At 40.6% G+C, this 9452-nt stretch overlaps 1 pseudogene; it reads right to left on the bottom strand.

Moving 5' to 3' along the window:
• Positions 1-222: 222 nt before the first annotated feature.
• LOC118145835 (major vault protein pseudogene) overlaps positions 223-9452 on the bottom strand; it is a 42904-nt pseudogene continuing 33674 nt past the window's right edge.

Here is a 9452-nt window from a genome sequence, read left to right as displayed (position 1 = left end):
ATCAAATGCCTTAAAGGAGCCTGATGAGTTGCACAAATAAGTGCAGTGGACCATACAAGCTCAGTGCTAAATAGACTCAGGGATCACTAGGGAGTAACGGTGACAGCATTTAAAAAGAGCACATCATGGCTAAGAGGCAGTCATGACTTAGCTTCATCCAGTTGTTGCCAGAAGGAAATAAGAGCCCACCAGATCTCCCACATTTTTAAGAGCTTGAAAAGATTTTAATTTTAAATGCCCAAAAATGTCCATTTTATTGGTCAGGGGTGCAGTACAGGCACCACGTGGTTGTCTGCAGGAGCTTTGGGGGTCTGAGCAGACTGAAGGGATATGCCCTCCCCGGGGCTGGGCCCACTGACCACCCTTTGCCCAGGGGCTGACCCTCAGGCCCCATCCCCAGCAGCCCAAAGCCGTGTTGAAGAGATTGATGGGAGTGGAACCATCAGTGATCAGGGTTGATTTCAGGCCCAGGGACTGGAGCAGTTTGACCTGCATCTCAGGCCCAGCCATAGCAAGGTCCCTGATGGTGCTGGGGCCCAGAGCCTCTGTCATCTGCTTGAACTTCTTCACCTCCACCTCAGACAGCTGCTGAGCCTTGCTCACCTCCAGCTCCAGCTGGGCCCAGGCATAAACCAGTTCCAGCTCTCGGACCTTCTGTACCCGCGGGAGCTCAGCCTCCGTCTCGATGGCCAAGGCCTCTGCTTTCAGATTGGCCTGCAGCACGGATCCTTCTCCCTCAATCTGGGCTGCCTCTGCACGGGACTCAGCCTCTGCCTTGGCGTTCCCGGTGCTCTCCACGGCCATGCTCAGAGCCTCCAGCTCCCAGAGTTCCTTGCGCGATTTCTCAGCTTCTGACTGGTCCAGGATCTTCTGCCGCTCAAGTCGGCTGCGGGCTTCCTGCTCCAGTCTCTGAGCCTCGTGCTTGGTTGCCGCTTCCTGGGAGTTGGTGGTGATCTCAATGGCCAGCTAGACACTACGTTGCAGGGCGTCCCGGGTTCTCTGGTCCACGGGCTCTACTGACTACACATCCATGCTCCTGACCACCAGCCCATTTTGGGAGAAGACAGCCCGATCCCGGGGCCTGGGCAGGGTTATGCCATCGGGGCCCTTGGCTTCCGAGGTCTCAAAGCCAAAGACGGCAGTGCGAATGATGCGGGCCGAGTTCTTATGGAAATCATCGAAAGTGAGAGGCCACAGCCTCCCCGTACCCAGGATGCGATGGCCTTGCAGGCGTCACCTACAAAGTCTGGCACAGAAAAGAGCTTGGCTGTCTCTTGGGGGTCCTTCCGGTCATTCACCTCGAAGTGCCAATTGTAGGCCAGCTGCAGTTGCAGCCTGGCATGATCCGCTGTTTCAATGGTGGTGACGTCTGTGAAGAAGTCAGGCCCAAGAAGCAGGCAGAGCGCACGGTGGGCATGGGGACACTTGGGCCACCCGGCCGAAAGGGACAGCACCATGAAATGCTCCTCAGGACCCAGCGACACCAGCTCAGGCCCAAAGACCACACGGGCTCACTTCGCTCGGTAGTCATACACCTGCACGGCAGCGTTGTGGGGCACGCGGTAGCTGACCACATGGGTCTTGTTCCGGGGCGTGGAGGGCTGGAGGCTCTTAGCTGTGCCCTTGTCACCCCTGTCTGCCAGAGGGGTCCTGCCCCTTGTTGAGCAGCTCCTCCACCCCGGGAGGCAGCTCCTTCTCCCACAGGACTTCATCCTCCATCAGCATGTAGGTGCTTCCGATCACGGCCCACACCTTTCCCGTCTCAACACCCTGCACATAGATGCCCTCGTTCTCATCTAGAGGGATGGCCTGGCGCTCCTCCACCACCTCCACCTTGGCAGATGGCACGTACTCCAGGAGTCCGCGGATGAGCCAGTGGTCCCCAGCCTGGCGTGAGACCTTCTCCACATCCTCCCCGTCCTCCAGGGGCTGCAGGGCCCTCAGCAGCAGCCCCTCCTGCTCTGACAGCATGTACACATCCTGGATGCCTTAGTAGTATCTCCAGATTTTCAAACATTGCCAATTTTGTTTAATGGAGAAAAATTCTAGGAAGGTAGTGGAATAGGAAACACCAGGAATCTGTTTGCTGTAAATATTTACTAACTCTGTATTTATTGAAAACTTGCAGCTTCCAGAGGAGGCCTGGATTGTCAATTGTGGGTTAAATTTGTTCAAATTCAGCTTTGAGCTCAACAGGAAATAGCTCCTAACCCTCAGCTTCTACACCACTGCAGGAAGCCTTGCATATATTCCCGAAGCAGCTCCGTGAGAACAAGGGTGAACAATAAGGGCAGGGCAGGATGACTCATACCTGTAATCCCAGCACTTTGGGAGGTCATGGTGGATGGATCATAAGGTAAGGGGATCAAGACCATCCTGGCTAACATGGTGAAACCCCATCACTACTAAAAAACACCAAACAAACAAAAAAAATCATCCCTCACCTCTTCCTACCCTCCCTCCTTTTCGAGTCTCTAAAATCTGTTATTTCACTCTCCATGTTTATGTGTACACGTTACTTAGTTCCCACATGTAAGTGAGAGCATGAGGTATTTGACTCTATTTCCAAATTAACTTAAGATAATGACCTCCAGCTGCATCCATATTGCTGCAAAAGACATAATTTCATTCATTTTTGTGACTGAGTAGTATTCTATTACATAGAGTTTTTACCAGATCTGTTGATGCACACTTAGGTTGATTCCATATATTTGCTATGATGAATACCACTATGATAAAAATATAAGTGCAGGTACTTTTTTATATAATGGTTCATTTTTCTTTGAGTAGACACCCAGTAGTGGGATGGCTGGATTGAATGGTAATCCTATTCATTATTTGAGAAGTCTCCATACTGTTTGCCATAGAGATTGTGCTAATTTACTTTCCCATTAACTGTCAAATACTCTATTTTTGATGCATGTTTGGTTGAAAAAAGCCTATGTATAAGTGGACCCATGTGGTTCAACCCTGCGTTCCTCAAGGATCAAATGTATTTAGGAATTAACTTAGCCATTGAGATAAAGGACTTATACATTTAAAACTACAAAACATTGCTGACAGAAATTAAAGGAGACATAAATAAATGGAAAAACATCCCATGATCATGGATTAGAAGACTTGATATTATTAAACTGACAATACTATTTTAAAAAGTGTACAATAAAATTTCTATCAAATGCTCAATTTTTTTTTTTTTTTAAGAAACTGAGTATCCTATAATTCACATGGATCTCAAGGGACCCCCAAGGAGCCAAAACAATTCTAAAAAGAACAACATAAGTGGAGGACTCACACTTCCTGATGTAAAACTTACTATGAAGTTACAATAATCAAAACCATGTGGTTTTGGCATAAAAATAGACATTTATGCCAAAGGAATGAAATACAGAGCCCAGAAATAAACCCTTTGTCTGTATGATCAAACGATTTTTAACAAGGATGCCAAGCCAATTGATGAGAAAAGGACAGGAAAGTCTTTTCCACAAATAGTGCTGAGAGAACTAGGTATAGATATGCCAAAAAAATAAAAAAAGAAGTTGGGTCTTTACCTAAAATCAAATATAAAAATTAGTTCAAAATGGATCAAACAGCTAAGTGTCTGACAAAAATTTAGATAGGAAAATAGGACCAATCTTCTCAACATTGAATTTAACAATGATTTCTTAGATAAAACACCAAAGACACAAGTAACAAAAACAAAAAATGGATAAATTGAACTTGATGAAAATTAAAACTTTTGTGTATCTATCAACAGAGTGACTACTATCAACAGAGTGAAAAGACATTCCACAGAATGAGAAAAAAAATTTTTAAATCATATATGCTATAAGGGATTAATACCTAGAATATATAAAGAAATTCTAAAACTCAACAACCAAAACCCAACTGAAAAATGGGTGAAGGACTTAAATGAACATTTTTTCAAAGAAGAAATATGAATGACCAAGAAGCACATGAAAAGATGTTTAACATTAGTAAGCATTAGAAAAATGCAAATTATAACCTCAATGAGATTTGCCTCATACTCATTAGGATGGCTACTCTCAAAAAAAAAAAAAAAAAAAAACAGAAAATAATAAATATTGGCAAGGATGCAAAGAAATTGGAACTCTTGGGCACTGTTGGTGAACATGTAAAATGGCATAGCTACTATAGAAAACAATATGGCAGTTTCTTAAATGTTAAAAACAGATTTGACATGTGATACAGCAACTCCACTTTGGATATCCACAAGTAGATATCCAAAATTATTGAAAGGAGAGCCTCAAGGAGATATTTCTATGCCCATGTTTGTAGCAGTATTATTTACAGCAGTTAAAACATCAAAGCAGCCTATAAGTGTCTGTCCACAAATGAGTGAATAAGTAAAATATGGTACACACATTCAGTAGAATATTATTCGAGCCTTTCAAAGGGAGAAAACTCTGTCATGTTATAACATGGATGAACTTTGAGGACATTAAGTTACTATGTGAAACAAACCAGCCACAATAGGAAAAAATACCATATGATTTCACTTATAGGAGGTAACTAGACTAGTCAAAAATCATAGAGACTGAAAGCAGAATAGTAGTTGCTGGAGGAGAGGAAGTAATGAAAAGACATTGTTTAAGAGTTATAAAGTTTCAGTTTTACAGGATAAAGGAGTCCTGGAGATGGCTGTATTTTTATTCTCATAAAAAATACTTATGCCATATACTTTCCCCCAAATGTGTCTTCGTTAATTCAGCCATGTGACCATGATATTTTTAGATCAATGAAGAGTAAACATAAAAACATGTTTCTGAATAGCATGCTAGCAGCAGTGAAGATAGGCATGAGTGTGGAAGGTTGTACAACAATGTAAATGTACTTGATACCATCGAACTATATACTTAAAAATGGTTCAGGTGGTAAATTTTATGTTATATGTACTTTATCAGAAAAATAATTTTTTGAAAAAGAAATGCAAACCTTGCTGTCTGAAGACATTCGTAACCCAAAGTCAGCCAGAGAGCTAGGAATTTATCTCTGATTTAAATAATTCTCTGCTTGCAACTGGACTCCTGCTGTTCTCTTCCTCCCTCTTAGTTCTACAAAACCTTTAATCCCTTGCATCTCCATCCATTGCACAAAGTTCTCCTGTTCACATGAGAGAATGTGGTTTATTCACATAATAAAAAGTGTTATAAATTCAACCTTCCTTTGCCTAACAATAAACAGATTCAATGCCAGCTTCTCAGAAGGGTGAGAGTTTACATGTAGGCTCCCAAAGCACCCCCTTGAAGGCTGGCAATACAGAAAAAAAGCTGTCTCCGTCCATCTGTGAGCCACAAAATAATGCACAAAATAGACTGTGCATAGTAAATTGACATACTTATTACCATATGTGCAAAGTGTATAAAAAAAGCCAAAGAAAATCAAGCCACATCTCAGCCATGTTCTTTGGTGCTTCTTGGCCTCCATATCTAGTTCTTGATAAGCAAAAATGTTAATGCAGAGACATATTTCCTGCACAGTATAAGTAAAATTTGAGCCAAGTAATAGTTTCAGGTTCAATTCCTCCTCTTTTTTAAGAAAAAACATGCTATTAGTTTTGTAAAGATCTGTGGTGATAAAGACCTGCTAATCACAAATGGCAGAGAAATCCATTGATGAGCTTGCAATGGTCATTGCTGATGAAACTCTGATACCAAACATGTCTACAATGCTGTTAAAACATCACTGTTTTGTCATTACTGCATCAGAAATACACTGGCTACAGCTGACGAGACAGCCCCTAGAGGAATTAAGGATGCCAAAGACAGAGTAACTGTGTATGGATGTGCTAAGGCAGCAGGCACACATAAGTGTGGACTTATTTATGACAGGCAAAAGCTTACATCCTCACTGTTTTCAAGGAGTGAATCTCTTACCAGTCCATTATTATGCTAACAAAAAGGTATTGGTCACCAGTAAGTATTTTCCTACCCATTTCACAAACATTTTGTATCAGGGGCTCATATTCACTGCAGGGAAGCTGGACTGCATGATGACTACAAGATTTTGTAACTACTTGACAACTGTTTTATTAATCCTCCAGCTGAAATTCTCATAAAAAATACTTTTGCCATATACTTTCCCCCAAATGTGTCTTCATTAATTCAGCCATGTGACCATGATATTTTTAGATCAATGAAGAGTAAACATAAAAACATGTTTCTGAACAGCATGCTAGCAGCAGTGAAGATAGGCATGAGTGTGAAAGGTTTTCAAAAAGAATTTATCATAAAGAATGAGACATTTGCCATTGCCAATGCTAGGACCAAAGACACACTTGTGTGTGCCTGGAACAATGCCTGGATCATTCCATAATGATGAGCATCAACAAGGTGGTGACTTTGATGGATTCCATGTCAGCTGCAAAAAAAAATATGTCTGACCTCCTTAAATATGCAAAACAATCTACCTTCAGAATCCATCAGGAGCCTGGAATTAGATATCAAAGCTTTTAACATCACCAATGAGGGCTCTAGTTGCTTATTTATTGATCAATGGTAAAATTGCTGAAATATTTCTGAATGATTATGATAATAGTAACAATGAAGATGATAATGTTAACACTGTAGGAAAAGCAGCCATAGACAACAGGGTGAAAACGTGTCAGGGCTTATTGAAGGACTTGAGCAGAATGCCTTCTTAACACAACAAGGAATCATATCAGTTTACAAAGTCAAAGGGAGACTTCTAAAACAAAAACTGTTGTTAATGAGGCAGAAGACTCTGAAGGAAAGATTTTTTTTAAACCGTCTAGCAGAATGCCTCCTCAAACCTAGAGGACCTACTTCCTGAACCCTTAACTATTTCTGATGCCTCTTCTCAACTGAAAAATTAAAATACAGTACATAGTAACCTTTTAATCAAAACACAGCATCATAGGTATAGACTGAAAGCCTGCAACTGTTTGCTGTTGCTGCTGTTTAAGAGTTGATAGGTATTCTGCGATGCTATTGTCATTCTTAGTGAACCTGAACACATTATATTTTCACTATACTAATGGCATGTCATTTTTTTTTAATCATTAAGTACGTGTGTGTGGATAGTGTAAGGAAATGATCGCTTATCAGTAGCATATAAAGTTAGAGTTAGGAATGATGGTGATACCACACAACCACAAATTGTCCATATGGTTGTCATAGTTCACTGTATACAAATTTTATTTCATGCACAAAATTATTAAAAATATTGTATAAAATTACCTTGAAGGTATGTGTATAAGGTGTATATGAAACACAAATGAATTTTGTGTTTAGGCTTGGGTCCGATTCCTAAGATAGCCCATTAGGTATAGCAAACATTCAAAAACCCCCTCAAAATTCAAAAACTGAAAAGCTGCTTCTGGTTCCAAGCATTTTGGATAAGGGATCCTGAGCTTGTATTCTCATGCACTAGTGAAGAGAGCAATTTACATGCCTGTGAGTCAAGTTATTTGGTAGTAGACACAACAAAGGCTTAGAAATGCTCTAATCTTTGATGTAGAAGATCTACTTCTAAAAATTTAACCTAAAGGGATTAATCTGAGATGTGGCCAAAGATTGGTTTAAATTGAAGAAAATAAGATGCAACATACAGGGGATTTAAAGAACACAATTGAGAGAGAGTAAACGCCTATACAATGAGAGCTATGAAAAAACTCAAATGCATCAAAATCTTTCAGTTGTACATAGAAAAAAAATAGAATATGCCTTGTGTCTCTACTGGATTTCAGAGAGCTTAGTATGATCTAATATACTATTTTCTTCAATGATAGTTCTGAAATAAAGGAAGGTTAATGGATTTATAGAATCAACTGTTAGAGTAGCTGCTACTTGCTCATCCAAACACTTCAGAGGTTTAGACATCAGAAATTTATTTTGATCTTGGTTGTAGAATGGCAGCATTTGGGGGGAGAAAAATTTACATAAATTAAAATTAAATGAAAATATACCATTACTAATTCTTATATTTGTAGTTATTTGGACATTAGATACACACACACATACATATATAACATACATACATAGATACACACATGCGCGCGCATCTCTATCAGTTGGTTAGGTTGTCACAAAATGATACTCTGGGGAAACAAATTTGCTTCAGCACGGTCATGGGCTAAATTGTATCCTTTCAAAATTCAAATGTTAAAGTACTTAAGAATGTGACTCTATTAGGAGATAGGGCCTTTAAAGAGGTAATTAAGTCGGCCGGGCGCGGTGGCTCAAGTCTGTAATCCCAGCACTTTGGGAGGCCGAGGCAGCTGGATCACGAGGTCAAGAGATCAAGATACATCCTGGTCAACATGGTGAAACCCCGTCTCTACTAAAAAATACAATAACAATTAGCTGGGCATGCTGGTGCGCGCCTGTAATCCCAGCTACTCAGGAGGCTGAGGCAGGAGAATTGCCTGAACCCAGGAGGCGGAGGTTGCGGTGAGCCGAGATCACGCCATTGCACTCCAGCCTGGGTAACAAGAGCGAAACTCCATCTCAAAAAAAAAAAAAAGAGGTCATTAAGTTAAAATGAAGCCATTAGGGTGGGTCCCAATCCAACCTGACTGATGTCCTCATAAGAAGAAGAGATTGGGACACACAGACACCACGGGCGAGAGCACAGAGCCTTCCGACGACACAACAAGAAAGTGGCCATAGGTAAGCCAGGAAGCCTCCTCACAGGAAGCCAGCTCTGCCAGAAACTTGATGTCAAATTTCCATTCTCCAGAACTACGAGAAAATAAGTTTGCTGTTTACGCCGCCTAGTCTGTAGCATTTTGTTATGGCCACCCTAGCAAATTAATGCAAGCATGAAGCAGACAGACTCATCCATATCCTAGGAAAGTTTGAATCATTTCTTCAAATGTAAGTATAACTTTTAAGGTTGCAAAGTAGCAATGATTCTCAAAAAAGTGGTAAAGGACCACTTTTTAAAATTTCCAAACTATTATGGACCAATGCTCTGAAAAATACAAAATCACATGTTTGGATGTTGCAGCAATGTCAAATTGCTATGAACATTTCTGAACACTCTCCAAGTCTGTACTTACCTTGTCATAGGTAACAAGTAGTAAGTCACGGATCTACTGCTCCATGAAGCACTCTGAGTAAAACTGACATAAATTTCATCTGGTCCAACCCCTTCAATTTACAGCTAAGAAAACTAAGATCTTGAGAGTTCAATACTTACTCAATATCACAAAACTTGCTAATATTTTCTATAGCAATCACATTTCCATTCAACCTTAAATAAGCCACCAGTATCCTCAATCTATTTCCTTTCCAGTTATGCTAATATCAGCCTGATTTCTCTCAATTTTTCTTCCTAGATGTATACATATACACTTCTGTCACCATTAATATTTAGGAAAACTAAGTCATTTACTAGATAAGTTTCGGAAATTCTACCTCTTCTCTCTATAAATTACCTTTGTCACCTGTGAGAGACTCTTGCCTTCT

This window comes from Callithrix jacchus, chromosome 1 (assembly GCF_049354715.1).
Source record: "Callithrix jacchus isolate 240 chromosome 1, calJac240_pri, whole genome shotgun sequence".
NCBI classification, from domain to species: Eukaryota; Metazoa; Chordata; class Mammalia; order Primates; family Cebidae; genus Callithrix; species Callithrix jacchus.
The sequence above is the reverse complement of the archived record's forward strand: the minus strand, read 5'-3'. Positions and strand labels throughout refer to the sequence as shown.